We start from the raw sequence: 19,663 nt of genomic DNA on the forward strand, positions 1-19,663 counted from the left end.
CCGGTAGACAAAGGGAATTGTATACAGGATTGATTGAATCCTCGACATCGTGGTTCATCCGATGAGATCATCGAGGAGCATGTGGGAGCCAACATGGGTATCCAGATCCCGCCGTTGGTTATTGACCGGAGAGTCGTCTCGGTCATGTCTGCGTGTCTCCCGAACCCGTAGGGTCTACACACTTAAGGTTCGGTGACGCTAGGGTTGTAGAGATATTAGTATGCGGTAACCCGAAAGTTGTTCGGAGTCCCGGATGAGATCCCGGACGTCACGAGGAGTTCCGGAATGGTCCGGAGGTAAAGATTTATATATGGGAAGTCTTGTTTTGGTCACCGGAAAAGTTTCGCGCATTATCGGTATTGTACCGGGAGTGCCGAAAGGGGTCCGGGGGTCCACCAAGGGGTCCACCTGCCCCGGGGGGGCCACATGGGCTGTGGGGTGTGCGCCTTGGCCTATATGGGCCAAGGGAACCAGCCCCAAGAGGCCCATGCGCCAAGAGATAAGGTAAAGGGAGAGTCCTAAAGGGGGAAGGCACCTCCTAGGTGCCTTGGGGAGGATGGACTCCTCCCTGGCCGCACCCTTCCTTGGAGGAAGGGCCAAGGCTGCGCCCCCCTCTCCCTTGGCCCTATATATAGTGGGGGTAAGGGAGGGCAGCAAACCCTAAGCCCTGGCGCCTCCCTCTCCCTCCCGTGACACATCTCCCTCCTCCCGCAGCGCTTGGCGAAGCCCTGTTGGAATCCCGCTACTTCCACCACCACGCCGTCGTGCTGCTGGATCTCCATCAACCTCTCCTCCCCCCTTGCTGGATCAAGAAGGAGGAGACGTCGCTGCTCCGTACGTGTGTTGAACGCGGAGGTTTCGTCCGTTCGGCGCTAGGATCATCGGTGATTTGGATCACGACGAGTACGACTCCATCAACCCCGTTCTCTTGAACGCTTCCGCTCGCGATCTACAAGGGTATGTAGATGCACTCTTCCCCTCTCGTTGCTAGTAAACTCCATAGATTGATCTTGGTGATGCGTAGAAAATTTTGAATTTCTGCTACGTTCCCCAACAGTGGTTGAACTGCAACCGCTTCGTTTTGAGAGGTTTTTTTTTGGGGGGTAGAGAGGGTTTTGGAGTGGGAGGTGGCGGTCACACGCGTACTTGGTGGGCGGTCCGAGTATGGGTCCTGTGCAAAATTAGAAAAGGGAAACGCTTATATCCGGTCGGCCGGCGGAACTTTGCGCCGGTCGCCTCGCGCTGTTGCTCAGCTGACTTCTCATGCATGCCATGTGCGTATAGAGCCCACCCATCTTTTTATCCGGTATTTTTACCCCCAATTGGTATCCAGACGCTTCTTATCCACACATTGCCTTATCTCTTCTCCAAGCGGCCGAGCTCATCCCCATCCTCGGTTTCTTCTCTTCAGCCATGGCCACCCGCTCACTCAATCCTGCCACAAGCCATGGCATGACCACCATGATGCGAGACGGAGGTGCACCATGTGCTGCAACCGTGAGACTGGGGTGCTACCACGGCGGTGACCACGCACTGCAATTCGTGGAGGCCGGGTGTGCGTGAAGACGCACCGCGGGCGACGGCGACCCGGGGATGCTCTGTGTGCTGCAACCGCGGTGATGGGGTGCACCCCGGGGCGGGGAGACGGCGATGCTGGAACTAGCTACCGTTTGTGCTGCAACCAGCCAGTGAAGGCGCTGGAACCAGCGCGGCGGTGGCTGTGCGGCGATGCTGAACCACGGCGACAAGTGCGGGGAGATCCGGCGACATTTTTTTGTTGGAACCATGATTTGATTTTGCTGGAACCAGCTCGAATTTTTGCTACCAGCATCTTCCGTTTTTGTTTGAAACCAACCAAATTTTTTGCTACCACGTTTTGTATTTGCTGGAACCAGTGTATCAATTTTCTACCACCGTCTTTGATATTTGCTAGAACTAACCAAATTTTTGCTGCCATGTTTTTTCGCTGGAACCATTGTATCACCTTTGCTACAACCGTATTGGATTTTTGCTACTACCGGCGCTGTCGGTTGTTACATCCGTCTTTTGATGAATCATGAGGTTGCCGAGACCCGGGACTATGTATTCTTTGCTGCAGCCGTTATCAATTTTTGCTACTACCGGTGTTCATTGTTATTTTCATGCCCATACAAAGAAGAACTGGAGAGATGAGCAACAACGACCATCGAGGGTGGCGACGAGTTTTTCGACGGGCGTGGGATGCTGCAAGGAGCATCGACGCAGGGGCGCCACGGCGCCTTGCCGGAGCGCACGGGCGCGTCAACAGCGTGCAAGTCGCGCGTCGGTTGGCGCAGGAGGGGATTTTTTTGTTCATATATGCGTGATGACTGAACGGGTACGGGAAGGCATCTCCACGGAATCAGACGGCCCTAGTTCGGCCAATCGGACGGCTGACGTCGGACCGGCCGAAATTTCGGCCGGCGGACCGGCGCCTAGTACTAGCCATTAGAAAAGGGTCCTATCTCACTAGAAAAAACAAACTAATAAGCAAGTATAATGAATATGATGTAATTTTTGACATAACAATTGTGTCATGTCTTAGATTTGTGTCATCCATAACAGAATCATACTTGAAAATCATACCTTAGATTTGTGTCATGTCTGATTGAATTGCTATAGTGATGTTTAACCAAGGAGACAAGATCCGGCCTGTAACGAAGTAACAATCCCCGTCAAAAGTTAACTACGACTTAGGAATTTGGAGTAGGACAGTAGGAGCCGAAGAATCCATTGGCAACCGGCTACCTGCTTTGGGGAGAGGAACATGTTGAACAGATGAAGTCAATCAAAAGTGGCAAGCTCGTTGCCCCGCCTGCCGCCGGCTCTGGATGCGATCGATTTTGACCTGGTGTGGATGCCGTCTCTCGTGCCTCTGGGCGCAATCGATATCTGCTGCCGCCGTCTCAATGTGCCTATACCGTTACCCGTGATCATTAAATGTCCAACGCATCGACCAGGCGGCCTGGAAGGCTGGGACGTTTTTTTTTAAACATCAGTTCAGACGCTCATACATACGCGCATACACTCACTCCTACGAACGCACACACGCACACCCTACGTCTATGAGCATCTCCGAAAACTGAGCCGCGCAAGAGGACAAGCGGCCCAGCACCCAGGAATATACATAGGCCTACCTAAAAATTTGGACCCTAAAAAATCTATGGACCCTGTGTGTTAGGACTGCACTACTGTCTCAGGTATGTATGTGGTTCAGAGTACAGGATTCTCTTCTTACAAGCACATCAGTGCTGGATACAGGAAGGAAAAGGGAAAGAAACTAGGGTTCTAAGTAGGTAGCCGCCGCCGCCGTGCCGTTCCAGCCTGATCGATCTTCGATCCTTGTCCAGAGAGCGATCCCCTGCTTTATGCTTCCTGGGTCGTGTTCACCCACTCCTCGCCAGCCACTCGTTTGTTGGGCTTGCGGGCTCTCCTAGCTGGGCCTTGGGCCGTTCCTTCGTCGGCCTCGACTGGCGGTTGGGACGATGGCGTAGTACTGGCAAGCCTGCTAACACCCTCCCCTGCTTGAGTTGCGGCTTGTCCCCAAGCCGCGGCGCACGGAAAACGTGACTGGAGCTCGTCACGATCCTCCCACGTCGGCTCCAGAGTGTCACCAGACCAACGGACGAGCACTTGTTCAACCACTCTATTGGCCTTGGTCTTTTGGCGACTGTCAAGCACTTCCAAAGGAACCGCAAACTGATTAGTATTGTGAGGAAGAACAGAGGAAATAGACACACCTGGTTTCACAGCCTTGCGAAGCTGCGAGACGTGAAAGACGGGATGGATCTTCGAAGTCTCTGGTAAACCCACACGGTAAGCCACTTGTCCAATGCGAGCTTGCACCAGAAATGGCCCAAAGTAGCGAAACGAGAGCTTATGACACGCTCGGCGAGCAACAGAACTCTGAACATAAGGTTGGAGTTTAATGTAGACAGAATCCCCAATTTCAAAGCTTCGTTCAGATCGGTTCTTGTCAGCTTGGTGTTTCATTCTCGTCTGAGCTCGGAGGAGGTGTTGTCGAATTAGAGCTTGCATTTCTTCCCGTTCTGATAACCAAGTGTTCAGATCAGAAACTGGAGTGGCTGAGGCTGCTTCAATGCCCCAATGTCGAGGTTCGTGGCCGTAAAGGACAAAGAAGGGGGATTTCCCAAGAGCACTGTGCCAGCTGGTGTTAAACCAGAATTCAGCAAGAGGAAGCCATGAACTCCATTTCTTTGGACAAGAATGCACAAAACATCTGAGGAAAGTCTCGAGGCATTGGTTTGTACGCTCAGTTTGCCCATCCGTGGCCGGGTGATATGGTGTGCTCATCCGAAGGGTTGTTTGGGTTTGTAAAGAGCTCTTGCCAGAATCTGCTTGTAAAGATTGGATCTCGGTCGGATAGAATAGAATTTGGTAGTCCATGCAGTCTGTAAACTTGATCCACATAAGTAGTTGCCACTTGGGAAGCAGAGAATGGATGCGACAATGGTAGGAAATGGATGTATTTGGAGAACTTATCCACGACGACCAAAATGCAATTGAATCGTCCTGACTGTGGCAATCCTTCGATGAAATCCATAGAAACCATCTGGCCATGCACGAACAGGAACCGGAAGGGGTTCAAGGAGGCCGGGGTACTTGCATCTCTCGGGCTTGGCCTGTTGGCAAACTGCACAGGATTGGACAAATTCAGTCACTGCATGTTTCATACGCGGCCACGCACATACCGTCTTCAGCCGCTGGTATGTGGCTGGTGCGCCAGAGTGCCCCCCGACGGCAGATTGATGCCCTTCTATTAATAGTTGTTGTTGCAATTGGGAATTCCTCCCAATCCAAATACGCCCTTGGTAGCGTAAAATGCCCTCTGAAAGTGTAAATTTTTTATGGGATTGGGGATTAGCCTGTAAGTCCTCCACTATCTTCTGTGTTGCCGTATCCTGTGCATACCCTTCTCGCACGTCTTTGATCCATTCCGGTTTGCACAGGGAAATAGCATACAATTCATCGGTGTCAGAGAAAGGACGGCGTGAAAGTGCATCAGCTGCTCCATTATCCACACCTTTTCGATAGCATATTTTGTAGCGCAGCCCGAGAAGCTTGGTGAACGCCTTGTGTTGCCATGGGGTGTGGAGACGTTGGTCTTCGAGGTGAACCAGACTATGCTGGTCCGTTTTGATGATGAACTCAGCTGATTGAAGGTACGATCGCCAATGCTCCACAGCCAACAGAATAGCGAGAAGTTCTTTTTCATAAGTAGACAATCCTCTGTTTTTTGGGCCAAGAGGTTTACTCAAGAATGCCAAGGGGTGGCCTTCTTGTTGTAAGACTGCTCCAACTCCCAAATCACTGGCGTCGGTCTCAACGACAAATTCCTTCGTGAAGTTGGGCAAGGCAAGGACTGGAGCTGTCACTAGGGCATTTTTCAGTGTTTCAAATGATGTGGTACATTCACTGGTCCACACGGATGGGACATGCTTCTTCAGCAAATGAGTCAAGGGTTTAGCAATTACCCCATAGTGGCGAACAAACTTACGGTAATATCCGGAAAGACCCAAAAACTGTCGTAATTGCTTGACATTGAGAGGCACTGGCCATTGTTGGACTTTCTGGATCTTCTCGGTCTCGGTAGAAACACCTTGCTGGCTCACAACAAAACCCAAGTAAGAGAGTTCTCTCTGAGCAAATGAGCACTTGGAAAATTTGACTTGCCATTGATCTTGACACAATAGTTGCAACACTTCACGGAGGTGCTTGATGTGATCTTCAAAAGAGATGGAGAATACCAAAATGTCATCAAAGAATACCAATGCACAGCGGCACGACACAGGCTTCAAAGTGTGATTCATGCCCCCTTGAAACGTGGCCGGGCCTCCAGAAACTCCAAAAGGAAGGACCTTGTACTCATAGTGGCCGGAGTGTGTCTGAAAGGCTGTCTTGTATTCCTCTCCCGCTGCTAACCTGATCTGGTGATAGCCGGCACGGAGGTCCAGCTTGGAGAACCAGCTCGCTCCGGACAATTCATCCAAAAGTTCATCGATGACCGGAAGGGGGAATTTTGGTGTGACAGTCAATGCATTCAGTTTGCGATAATCAATACACAAACGCCATTGTCCGTCCTTCTTACTGACTAGGATGGCTAGTGAGGCAAACGGGCTGTTGGAGTGTTGGATGATGCCAGACGCGAGCAACTCTTCAACTTGTCGTTCGATCTCCGTTTTTGTTTCTGGTGAGTGCCGATAAGGGCGAATGCTGATAGGTTGAGCTCCTGGCAAGAGGGGAATACGATGATCACATGCTCTGTTGGGAGGAAGGCCTTGCGGTGCTGCAAACACATCTGAGAACTCATCCAAGAGGTGTTGGATTTCAACTGGTGGATCCGGTGATTCTGCACCTTTCTGTACTGGCTTGGCATCCTTTGAGCATACATAAACCAGGTGATCCACTTCTCCCTGTACACACATGAAGTGCAGCTCTTCTGATGAAATTTGCGGGCAATTCGATGCGGAGAACTTATGGCCTTGCAATTGGATGGGACCAGTTTCTGACTGGAGTGTGACAGTCTTGTTGATCCAATCAATGGCTGGATTGAATGCTTCCAACTAATCCATCCCGACAATGACATCAAACCCTCCAAGTGGTAATACCTTTAGTGACGCCAACAACTGATGATTCTGGACTGTCCATTGGCAGTTGAGCAACTCCTGATCACATTGTAGTTCCGCTCCATTGGCCACTTTAACACGAGCTGGTTTGGCCATAGGTTGCAGTCCTTGGAGTCCCCCCACACAACGAGAATTGATAAAGGACGCTGAGCTCCCAGAATCCACTAATACTTCCACACTTTGTCCCTGGATTGTGGCACTAAATTGCAACAACTTGGAAGAATCATTCCCATTGAACGCTTGTAAAGAGACTACATACACTGTTTCTTCAGTGGTGTCAGAAGTGTTGCTCGGCTCTGCTTCCTCTGACGGTGTGACTCCCAAGAAATCCATGAGTTCCTCTAGTACATGCATCTGAATGGTTGCAGGGCAAGTGTGGTCGCGTCCCCAACGCTCGCCACACTTGAAACAGAGCCCACGAGCTCGTCTGTACGCCCGTAAGGTGTTGAGGGGATTAGCTTCCGCTGGTTGCGGACGTGGTTGCTCGACGAGGACTGCACGAGCTGCCTCCACACCACGACGATCAACCGCGGCTGGTGTTGTAGGTGGTCGTGGTTGATGAAGAGGAACTGCCTGTAAAGGAAGGCGTGACGCTGGTCGATAAGCTTGCTCTGGAAAACGTATGTTCTCCGGTCGCACTCCATCTTGCACCTCCTCCTGGACCAGGGCGAGAGCACAGGCTGTGTCCAAATCAGCAGGGCGTTGGACCATGATCGCCGCTCGCAAATCCGCCCGAAGTCCACCGATGAAGCGTGTCAAAAAATAGAAAGGATGAATTTCATCAAAATATGATAACAATTGGTTCATCAAATGCTCAAATCTCTCAATGTAATCCTGGACTGTGCTAGATTGCTTAATGGCAAAGAATTGTCTGATCAGTAGCTGGTGTCGATCCCGACCGAAACGGGTGGAGAGCAAATTGCATAACCCCTCCCAATTCAAGGCCATAACCTTTTTCCTAACAGACTGTAACCACACTGCTGTAGTAGGGGAAAAATTCAGAGTAGCCATCTGGACCCAAACGGACTCCTGAATACCATAGATAGCAAAGTACTGCTCACAGAGATCCTTCCAAAGGAGTGGATTTTCGCCATCAAACAACGGAAATGGCATGGTTGGTGGACTAGGAGCGTGCAAGGAAAAAAATGGTGACGGAGTAGTTGGTGATATAGCAGTGGCTACAGCAGACGATGGAAGTTGTGGGTGGACCGTACCGTTGGCCGGAGGGGCCGACGGACTGATGAACAGCCCGTCAACCGCCGTCCGTGGAGGTGAGGCAGTGCCGTGGCCATCAGCCCGAGGAGAAACGCGCGCCGGAGAATCGTCCGAAGACGAAGTGCTCTTCCGCGCCACCAGATCAGGGTGATCTAGCCCCAACGCCTCCCCCGCGTCATCGATCTTGCCGCTCGCTTGCTTCTGCTTGAGTAAGTCGACTGCCTCTTGCAGATCAGCCATCTTCGAGTCGATCTCAGGCTTCCAGGATGCGAATTCCGCAGCGACCGAAGACTTGATGTCTTCCCTCCATTCCGCTCGAAGCTCCTTCAAGAGGTCCTTGAGGTCGGCCTTGGTGACGGGATCCATGGCCTCCCGTTGCAGTCGGTCTGCCCTCTGCTGTCGTGTCTCGATGATGGACGCCGCCAGGGCGGAAGCAAAATTGGGTCCTGGCTCTGAGTACCAAGTGTTAGGACTGCACTACTGTCTCAGGTATGTATGTGGTTCAGAGTACAGGATTCTCTTCTTACAAGCACATCAGTGCTGGATACAGGAAGGAAAAGGGAAAGGAACTAGGGTTCTAAGTAGGTAGCCGCCGCCGCCGTGCCGTTCCAGCCTGATCGATCTTCGATCCTTGTCCAGAGAGCGATCCCCTGCTTTATGCTTCCTGGGTCGTGTTCACCCACTCCTCGCCAGCCAATCGTTTGTTGGGCTTGCGGGCTCTCCTAGCTGGGCCTTGGGCCGTTCCTTCGCCGGCCTCGACTGGCGGTTGGGACGATGGCATAGTACTGGCAAGCCTGCTAACACTGTGCGGACGGCACACTCTACACACTTTGTGGGCCCAGTCCTGGTCCGAATGCCCGTAAACCTTTCCTAATTTGTACCGGGTTTGCAGGATTTTGACAAGAGAACACACCAGGTTTGATGAGGTATCTTGTTGGATGACCTCGGTTCGAATATTAACGATCGTTCCACTTGGGAGATGAGGTCGCAGCCTCCCGTCGAATCAATCCATCCCGCCGTGTGATCGGGTGGTCGAACTGCACATACGGTCCCACGTGCATCTGTCATTACTACCGACCGGGGCCGGGTTTCTGTTAGCCCGTGGCCGTGGACACAATCATATACATATGCTCCGGTCAAAATATCTTCACTTTCTTTCCCGCGTCCGCGCGAGACGGCGAGACCGCCGTGCAGAGGTGCACTTGTGCAGTGGGCGCGCGCACGCACTCGCAGACCCACGATCACACTCTTGCTTTTGAGTGGTACGATCAGGCTCTTGCTGGATCGGGCGTGGTGCTCACCCTGACGGAAAGCACGTTTGATGCGGGGCAGAGCCGCCAGCGACGAGCATCCACGGAGAGGATAAAGGAAAAGATGGATCAAAATCCAAGGGTTCAAAAGATCGACCATGGCAAATTCAAAAAAGAAGAAGAGAAAGAGATCGACCATGACGTGAGGAAATTATTGCAAGACAGAGCTCTACTTACCTGTTACTCTGTTAGTGCTGCACAACCTATAGATTTTCCCTAACAGATTGCATGCCTGTCTGGCCGGGGCCCCGTGCATGCATTTTGCCCCATGCTTTTTGGTACGTCGCTCGCTGCATGCGCTCATCATCTCTCTGGCTAATATGATGATGATGATGATGATCACTCTTTCATCATTGACTCAGTCCTATGCATCGACCGCCATAATTCGTCATAGGTGTTCCACCCACTAACCTTTGGTTCCATGCGGCGCCGGTCATGAGCGTAGCATCGATCGATGCCATGCTGGGATGAATTGCAACTGCTAAATCTGCTTTGTTCTCCCCCGTGTACCGTACTAAACTTTTTTTTTTTCACCGTGTGGCTGAACTGATCGAATGGAACATTGTGCCTAGCTAGCAATAAGCTAGCAGTCGTAGCTCTTAGCCCTTGTACAATGCTAGGTGTTTAAGAAGATGCCTAGAAAATAAACTGGGTTTTTTTAAAGCAACATTGTCTATCTCTAAATAGATGTCTAATTAAGAAAAAATCAAAACGCAAAAAAAATTGGTTTATTCCTCCAAGCACCTGTCCTAAGCACCTTGCATTGTATAAGGCCTTAGCCTGCTAGAGCATCCATAGCTGGGCTCCCTAAACCCCCATATACGCCCAGGTCCGGTCACATAATCCCGCCTTAGACGAGCTTCTCATACTGGTTCCATACATCTGGACTGACCGACACCCCTCATATCTAGCCCCAATCTAGGATGGATATAGGGAGGCTCGGACGCGTCCGTCACGTTGGATCCGGCCTACACTATCCCATCTTGACCCCCACATATATTCATCTCCATCCGCATCCCAGACCAAACCCTAGCCACTCCATTTCACTCCACTCCGTCCCCAACACCCTTCCGGCCATCTCTGGCACGGCGGGAAGCAGATCCGACTCCGACCACTCCCGATCCATCAACTAGGCCATCGTCTCATGCGGGGACGAGGAGGCAATCGCCGTCCGCATGCCCTCAACCGGTCCCAGGAGAAGTGCGCGCGAGTGTGGTCGGATTCAATCAGGCGGGAATCCATTGTAAGTCTATCTACCGTCCCATCTCCGATGCGGGGGTGTATGAGTGTTACAGGGACCGGTGTGGCCGCCGTGCGAAGCAGAGGGTGTGGAAGGCCGATGCCCGCCTCATTGTCGACATGGCGGAGGCGGAGGCGTCATCACCCACTGCCTTGGCCGAGGAAGCCGACCGTGCCCGCATTCTCCAGATGTGGAAGACGAGGAACACACGCGCTCGCCCGAGAGCAAAGTCGGGCGGTCTGTGCCATGATCGCGGATTGCCTCCCAAAGAGGAGGAGGATAGTGACGGGTCGTACACCTTTGGCGATGAGTAGATCCGGCTTGATCCATTTTGCGTCGTCTAGCGTTCTTCCGCGACAAAGACGCCGGCAAGGCCAAGGGTAGCCGAGGATGAGCTTTGTACATAGTTTACTATGTATGTTGAACATGCCATTTTTTGGTAATCTGGTGTCATGTATTGATGTAGTAGCCGGACACTTTGTGTGGGATCCCAGATGTATTTTATGATGCATGTGGTTATATGAATTTAGGGTTCGCTAAATAAGGTACCCGGTTGTGGAAACGAAATTTTGAGGGGTGACGGATCACTGTCCCACTGATAGAAAAAAGGCCTTTAGTCCCGGCTGTGCAACCGGGACTAAATATGCGCGACTAAAGACCCCCCCTTTAGTCGCGCCTCTTACGAACCGCGACTAAAGGCTTTAGTCCCGATTCTCGTGGCTAACCGGGACTAAAGGCCTCCTCCGCAGGTTTAAACCTGGTTTTTTTGTGAATTTTTTTTTCTTCAAATTTTTGAATTATTTTAACCTCTAATCTCTAATCATCACCCCTCATCACTGCTCAATTTATCCTCTAATCTCTAATCACCCCTCATCATTTCAAATCATCTAACTTCCCGGACGGTCACCCATCCTCTCACTACTCCAGCCTGAGCACGCTTAACTTCCGGGTTCTATTCTCCCTCGTTTCCAAGTCTGCACTTGTTGTTTTCCTGACAATAGTAGGATGTCAATTCTATTAACCCTCAGGAATTTAGCTTGAGCATGAAGTGACACATTTCACTGTTTGAGTTTGAAACTATTGTTTTAAAAAACAATAATTATTTAGTAACACTAATATTTCTGGAATAATTAGTTTGACCATTGTTTGACCACAGTTTGACCAGATTTGACCAAAATTTAAAAAAAATTAAATAATTATTTAGTAACACTAATATTCTAGAATAATTAGTTTGACCACAATTTGAATTTTTTTGCCTCTCCAGATCTTAAAAGCCCCGTATCTTTTTTTCTGTTAGGTTTTTGAGGATTTTGAAAATGTTTAACGGGGTCCCCCGTTAAATTCGGATGTAACTTTTCGAGTAGATGATTTTTCATATAAAAAACTTTTTCATCCGAGTTCGTATGCAAAAGTTATGCCCATTTTAAGAAATTCCAGAGAGATTTTGCAAATAAAGTCGAAATTCATATTTGTTAATTTTCCCAACAACTAGACCACATATCACATGAGAAACTTATTTTATTTTATTTTTTTGACATTTCCATCATTTTCTTTTGGTTTTTCTAAAACTGAAAAGGCGGTCCAAGGGGGGGGGGGAGAGTTTGGCAGACCAACCGGTACTAAAGGGCTAACCTTTAGTCCCGGTTGGTCTGGCCAACCGCGACTAAAGGCCTTCGGGCCAGCCTGAGGACCTTTAGTCCCGGTTGGCCAGGCCAACCGGGACTAAAGCCCCTCCCGTCCGCCAGCTGTCGACCGAGTGCGCTGGGCCCAGATAGTTGGTCGCGGGTCTCCTCCCGAACCGCGACTAAAGACCCCTTTGGTCGCGGTTCGATTATTTTGGGGACTAATGGGGGCGTATGGAAGCCTCTTTTTCTACTGGTGTCCGCGGATCGTTTGAAGGGTGGGATTAGCTATATATGCGGGTGTAGATGCTCATGCTGTTCCGCCTATCTATGTTAAACATGTTCTCCTACATATTGTATTGTCTCAGTAGGCCTGAATGATGATCGAACGAAGCTGTACCACAGTCATGCATTGCATATATATACACTTCGCTACAAGTTCCCGAAAAGACAACGCCACGTACGTACGATTGGCAAGCTGGAGATGACTCAAATGAGATGGTGGATTGGAACTTGGAAGGGACGCACATGGCGCATGATGAACAGAGAAGGAGAAGTAGTAGGAGCGGCCACTAGCTGGATGGATCATTTGTCTTCTTCTTTTCCAGCGAATCATCCATTGACTGCAGCGCAGACCGGCCACACCGCCACATGTTTGGTTTCAGTGTCGACCCTAGAATAAAAGGGATATGCTCGCGACTTACAAAAGTCACGAGACCCCGAGTCACAAACTTATTAGCTGGAGAATCCCATTAAGAATATCCACTAATGATGTATATAGTGAGTTAAGTTAATTACGGGCTTCAATTAATTTGTGTAGAGAGCATAGCTGTAAACCTGATGAACTTCCCTGGTCAGAGCCAGAAGCATCTTTGCCTGAAGGATGCACACACTATAAAATCTGGTCCTTAGTTGTCACTTAATTGGTAGGTGAATAGTACAGAAGTACACGCTGAGTAGAGCAGAGACAAAATCTTATCTTTGTAGAATATATCACCTAAGATCCAAGAGAAAGCACACAACGAGTTCATATATCCATGTACACACAAGTACTGAGGATTATTCTACCTCTGAGACACAAGATGAATATGACAGTTGTCGATAGATATTATGATAATCATCAAGTACAGTAAGTACAGTCAGCCGCTGAAACTGTTGGCTTGGTTGTGTTCTTTCAGAGCTCCAAACCAGGCGCAGCACATGCAGACCCTGAAGTGGAAACGGCCACTGCTCCGCTTGCGATGGGGCTTCGACATTGAATTGTGCATAAGAGTTGGTCGTCTAGTCCACCATCAATGCAACGGTTAAAAATCTCCAGCAGATTCCTGTTCTAAAAGTTCAAAATCTCCTCCCTATCTTAAAAAGTCAAATTTCTTATGGGATTGCAGTTGTTCTCATCTATCAGAGTCCCTAAAATTTGATCTCTTAAAAACATTGAACACATTTTCCCCCCATACAAATTCATTCGAAATACATATTTAGACTACTTTATCTCATAATTAAACAATTGTACTACGTTAACATCAAATCTAGCATACTAGAACGGCTCATTTCCTTGTACTCCCTCTGTAAAGAAATATAAGACCTCGGAAATTCAAAAAAAGCGAGTGAGTAGCGCTTTTATTAAACACCTTTTTTTAGAACATTTTATTAAACTCCTAGTCAGTGCTCTTAGCGCCAGGTAACAAAAGCAGCGTCCGTGCTTCCCCTCGGGTGGGCTGTCCCAGTCGCAAGAACGACCAAAAAGATGCTCGAGATGAATGTCATCCTGCAGTGCGAGGAAGGGTGAATGTTATGAGGTAGGTGGAAGTAGAAACAACCTCAACCCAAAAGTGAGGTGGAATAGAGGCGACGATCTTCAATACACTAGCCACCTCAAGAAGGTGATGATGCTTACGCTCAGCAACACCATTCTAAGCACCAGGACCATGACAAGAGAACTGAGCAAGTGTGCCCTGCTCAGCAAGGAATCCACGTAGCAAATCTATCTAGCAAAAGAAGCTGGTCTACCCGGCCATACAAGCATTCAGCGTCGAGGCAGTGATTTTTGGCCGTCCATCCCTTTTGTGCGTGCAAGCTCGGGCTAAGGCTGGATGACTGGTGGGGCACTAGGCATGTGGGGTCGTGGAAGCGATGTTAGGTTTCTCTTGTTTTTGTTACACGAACAAGGCGACGGACGGGCTGGGCGATGAAGGATTTCATGGGCAGGTGAAAACCTTAGCCCTACACAGGACGGGGTGCAAGAAATCCCCTCTCAGCTCCCGTCCCCAGCTCTCCTCGTCTCTCCCTCCACCGTCTGGGTTCCCGATCTAGAGCGCGCGGTTCTGGCGTGCACCAAGCGGCTCCGGCGTGGGATGCTAGAGAATGGGAGTTCGAGGCCATGGTCAGACGAGGGAGATGGGTGGTGGGGTGGATCTGGTGGTGATGTTGGAGCTTGAGGTGGGGGTCTATATGGCCCCGGCTGCATCCTCCTCGTGCCTCCTCATGGCCTGGCCACGGCCCCGTCCTCCTCCGTGCCTCCTTTGTGCGCACCCCGCGCTGCAACCTGCTTATTATTTTGTTGGGCAAAAGAGTCTTACAGGCTGACAGGTACATTTCCAAGTTTTGTTATTCTATATTTGTTTCGATATGCATGATAGTTGTTTCCCTTTGATATCTCTATACATGCTCCTGCTAGGTGGTAGCTGTTAGATATGTTTGCATCAATTTTGTATTGAACAACGCTTATGTACATGCTTGTTGCTTACTGGTTAAGTCATTATACCACTTGGTTTAATCTCTCTTGATGCTAGATGCTTGATGATGCGCCTCTTTGAAGTAAAACACCGGATCTGGTACTTATCTGTCATGCTGGCATGTATGTGTTCTTTCTTAGGATTCTTATGAATACTTAGGGTTTAGCTAAGTTGTTGATCAAATATCGGTGCTCCTATCTGGTTAAGCCGTTAAAATAGGAATCAATAATTAATTTTACAGCAGTGAGAACTCCGGAGTTGTACTCTCTTTGATGATTTGGCTTATCCAATATTTCTGATATCTCTTATTTGTTATGCATATTTTTATCTTTTCTACCCTAATTCAGTAGCACCATTTCTTGATGTTATTTCTCTAGGATTGTTGCTTCCACTATAGTTTTTCTCATTTGAAATGAATTTGAATAAGGTCACTTAATCAAGGTAAACCAACTGGTTTCCATTTTTTTCTTTGTTTACCAAGAAGTGCCAAAATCCTAGGTGATCGTTAGATATTATTGATAATCATCAATTGATAATTATGTGCTCGGCTGTTGGTTGACGACCAGTAAATTTGCCAAAGTATGCTTTTAGAATTTCCATATGTTGGATAAAATTGGCTATGGGATCGGAAGGTGGTGGCAATGAATTATGTGGTTTGATGGCACTAGGGGCAGGAGGTGTTGATTTAATCAGCTAATTTGTTAGCTACACCGTTCCATAAAAATAATCTTGGTCTGAATATTTGTATACTTTGCTCTTTGCATGTCATTTTTGGTTAGTACATGAAACAGCAGTCATTGTTCCATGAGTATTCCGATCACAGCAATTGCTAACTACTTCATGAATCAGATTTCTTGCTTGGTCTCAAATTCTCTGCTTCGGATTTCTTTGGGAGGGAGGGCATGATGGATGCGTGCTGTTTTGCAGGTAGGCTAAGGTTGGGATATCCTTACTTATCTTGTTAGATTTCTTATTGTTACTCCTTGGTTTTAAGCTATGTGCTTCCCGTGTGTGTATTGCATGGGATTTGGATTTTCTGGACCAGGTTGATTGCTGTTCTAGAGTTCATATTTGGGGTCAGCCGATCTGCTGCATATGAATTTATTGGGCTCTTATCTTCTCTTGGCTGCTTCTCGTTCAGAGTCTACAAAGATCGATTATTTTCTCATCTCTCTTATATATTACTTGTGTGCACTTTTTCCCTGTACTTGTTCAGAGGGAGTGTCATAAGTAAAAATAAATGCCAGCTTATTTTCTTGGTTGGTTTCAGTTATGAAGTAATGGACAAATGTGTGTTGTGCCATGCCTGCAGGAAAGAGTTTCAGTTAGTTGCTCCGGATAGTGCCTAGGCCTTTATGGCAAGTAGGCTAAACTCTTTCAAATGATAAGCTCTTCGCTGCTACGAACAGAGTTTATAGTTAACTGAAACAAGAGAACAGAGTTGTAGTTTCGGTTTTTGCTTACAGTGGTTGATGTGCTATGTTTGATGCAATGCATTCTTATCATGCTATGGATATGGGCACAACAATCAGAGAACTGGGATCTGAATGATTCTATAGTTATATGATGTTTCTTATGTGCACCTATTTTCCATATGTATTTTGTTGAGAGGAAGTATCGTCTAGAAAACAGAGAAGAAGAAAAAAAATCTAGATTCTTTTATCAACTAAAGACATGACCACTTTTAGTGACCTTTATCAAAGTATGATGCAATAGGGTAGCCTCCACAGATGTAGAACCAAGATCCATTAGTCCGCCTTCATCTGCCTGACACGGTTTAATCAGGATACTGACGAGAGACCTCCAAAAGTAAATTTATTTCTTCACCAGCTGATCTACATTGAAGACGTGTCCTACTTTAGGCAGGTACTGCATAGCCATGCAATGGCACATTCTGACCTCATCTTTACCGGTAGTATTAAAGATAATATCCCCATTTCATAATGATCTTGCATCAGAGTGTGGTAAATATTGCAATTTACGGTATATTTATATCTTGATTTGTTGAGATAACCGAGATTGTACTCATTCCAATTTTGTGGTGTATTTACCCTTTATTATTGTTTGATGAAAATATTATGTCATCCTACGCTGTACTTTTCTGGATCATGCATATGTAAGAGTTCCTAAAATACTATTACACAGACTTCTCTTTACCCCCTTATGTAGTTTTAAATATAAATGAACTACTTTCTAGAGAAGGTGAATTTCTCTGCAGGATAAGGATGTTTCTTCTCAAGAATATGCTATTTGGCAAATCCAACATTTAACTAGATAAAATAAACAATGTACAGGATTATTGGAATGGACCAAGTTATCAGTGTTCCTGAAATGCGATACTAGGATCTTTGTACGTCAACACTCTTTGATGCTTATCTTGATGATTTTTCCTCTGTTTTACATACATTTGTGTTGTTAACTCACTTTCATGTTCTCGATTGGCATATAATCAACTTAGAAAAAGTTATTTGGGCTGAGTACGACATTTGAGCTGCATTTTTTAAGCATATTAGTGTACAGAAGTGAACTTGTATCACTTGCCACATGAGATTATTGTCAGTTACCTGATCACCTATTATGCTACCCCATTGATATGCAGGGCAACTCTTTCTGATTCTTGGAGATTTAAATATACCTTTGAGGCTTTCATGAAGGGCATGCCTCACGCAAGATTTACTTGAATACCCTCCAGGAGATCAGGAAAAATTATGGCTGTTACCTAATCAACAATATGTTTTTCCATAGGCTGTCGATTTGCTTTATGCTTAAGCGGAGTTAACTGCAGCTCCTGTTTGTCAATCGGTGCCATCTCAGGTGTATTCTTGCCCCTGCCGATTATAACCATCTTCCTTCTACATCTGCATTTGCCTGCTATTACTTGTTTATTTAGCTCCAGGCCTGTGCTGGTGGAAAATACAAATCACTTAGAAAAGATGTAAAGTGGAAGAACGATACAACGCAGGGGAGAAAAATACCTAGATAACGAGCGTACAGTATGTACATAATTACATTCAGTTGTTCCTTCCCTTTTTAATCTCTGTTCTATACTCGCAAGAACATCCATTAAAATTAATCCTATTAGGAAAGCCATCTAGAACTAATCATTCGGTAACATCTAGCTCTCTTTCTAGATGGAGGTAATTATCTGAATGTACTGTATGCAAGTTCTTGTTTGTCCCTTCTCAGATAGTTTTAGGGAAGAATAAACTATTACTCCCTCCGCCCGGAAATACTTGTCATCAAAATGGATAAAAGAGGATGTATCTAGACGTATTTTAGTTCTAGATACATCCCTTTTTGTTTATTTTGATGACAAGTATTTCCGGGCGGAGGGAGTAATATTTATGACTTATAGGCTCTAGAGGTTAGCTGCTTTTTATGTGTGAGAATAACAGAAATGTGTCTATATCTGCCCAGATTTATTTGGTGTGCCTGCTGTGTTTCACTTTCACTGCTCTTTGCTGAAGGTTGAGTAAACTGAGAAATTCTTGATTCTTTTTATGTTATTTCTTTACATGAAGTATGCAAATTAAAAGCTAATGTGTTATTCTTGCTGGCTTAGTCTAAACAAATGCATTTTAGATCACCTACTTCTCAGTTCATGATTTTTGATTTGGTGTATTGCAGTTGATTACCACACTGATCTGCCATGCCGCTCTCTTGTTATTACACGCACTGCTATTTTAACTCTTAAGGTTTCTATTCTGTACATGCCAATTTGTTTGACTTATCTTCCCATCGTATTTGCTTGCTCACAAAACTTTGAGCCGCTGCAATCCTAATTGATAACTGCTTACTAACACAGTGGTTAAAAACTACAGAGATCCATTAGTTTTCAATGCCTGGCTGCCATTATCTTTGGTTGTCCTAACCCTTTGTGCTTTCCTTTTCATACTCATGGGAAATATAGTGGTCAGGTGATTCTACCCCTAAACAAATTCTGCCTCTCCATGCAGATCGCTGTGGAGATGATTGATCTTTCTGGCAAGTTCCTGCTGCAGGCTATGTTCGAGAAGCTCGACCTGCCTCAGCCACACTATTACACCCGCGCTCTTGAGCAAGGCGGGTATCTGTCAGAGATTGAGTTCTTACCCCTCGACAGAACTGCTGCACCATAGATGTAAACCAGTGTCCATGACAAGTTTCCTTGTGCAAGGACGGAGCAAGTTCACGTAACAATGTAGCAGCAAAAGCAATCAGCTACATGGAAAGGCGCTGCCAGAAGGTGATTGTCGATTACAACTACACAAAGCAACAAGCACAAGAGATTAATGCAAGCCTCGCAGATTCAGTGACTCGGAAAGACAAGGTGATAAAGGAGCAAAAACAACAAATTCGAGACTAACCATCTGATCAGATTCATCAACTTGTTGCGGCTGGTTCAGACCCAAATACTCAAGTGACCAGCCATCATCTCAGGCAAGCACTACAACAACTTACTGGTACGGAATCCCTCTCGCTGCAGAAGGTCTCATGTCCGTATGATGTCGAGTATGGTTCAGCTCATGATGGAGCTTCGGTTGATGACCTGACTGATGGCTACAATGGCTCTGATTAGATGTAACCTGACACTCCTCGATCACAATGACTGGTGATCATTCTTGCCCAGTGCCTCCTGCCTTGCCTTCCTATGTTTTAGACAATTTAATTATGAACCATGTACTGTATGTTCTAGCTGTTTCTATCGCTTTTGTTGTCCCGCATTTTATTTATGCGTGCCTAACAACTATATAGTTGACCTGCTATAAGAAGATCTGTAAATGCCCTTACAAATCTTTAGACAAATTTTTTAGCTTTATCCTACTTTTTACGAAAACACTTAAAATCTGAAAAAAAAATTGGCATGGCAAACCTGACATTTTTCATGACAATCATA

At 47.0% G+C, this 19,663-nt stretch overlaps 1 long non-coding RNA gene across 1 annotated transcript; it reads left to right on the forward strand.

Annotated features, from left to right (window-relative positions):
- The first annotated feature begins 15,721 nt into the window (after positions 1-15,721).
- On the forward strand, positions 15,722-19,572 carry LOC120965398 (uncharacterized). The gene is made up of 2 exons (XR_005758266.3): positions 15,722-17,601; positions 18,744-19,572. It is a non-coding gene; the product is annotated as an uncharacterized lncRNA (long non-coding RNA).
- The last annotated feature ends 91 nt before the right edge of the window (positions 19,573-19,663 follow it).

The sequence above is a fragment of the Aegilops tauschii genome, chromosome 1 (assembly GCF_002575655.3).
Source record: "Aegilops tauschii subsp. strangulata cultivar AL8/78 chromosome 1, Aet v6.0, whole genome shotgun sequence".
NCBI lineage: Eukaryota > Viridiplantae > Streptophyta > Magnoliopsida > Poales > Poaceae > Aegilops > Aegilops tauschii.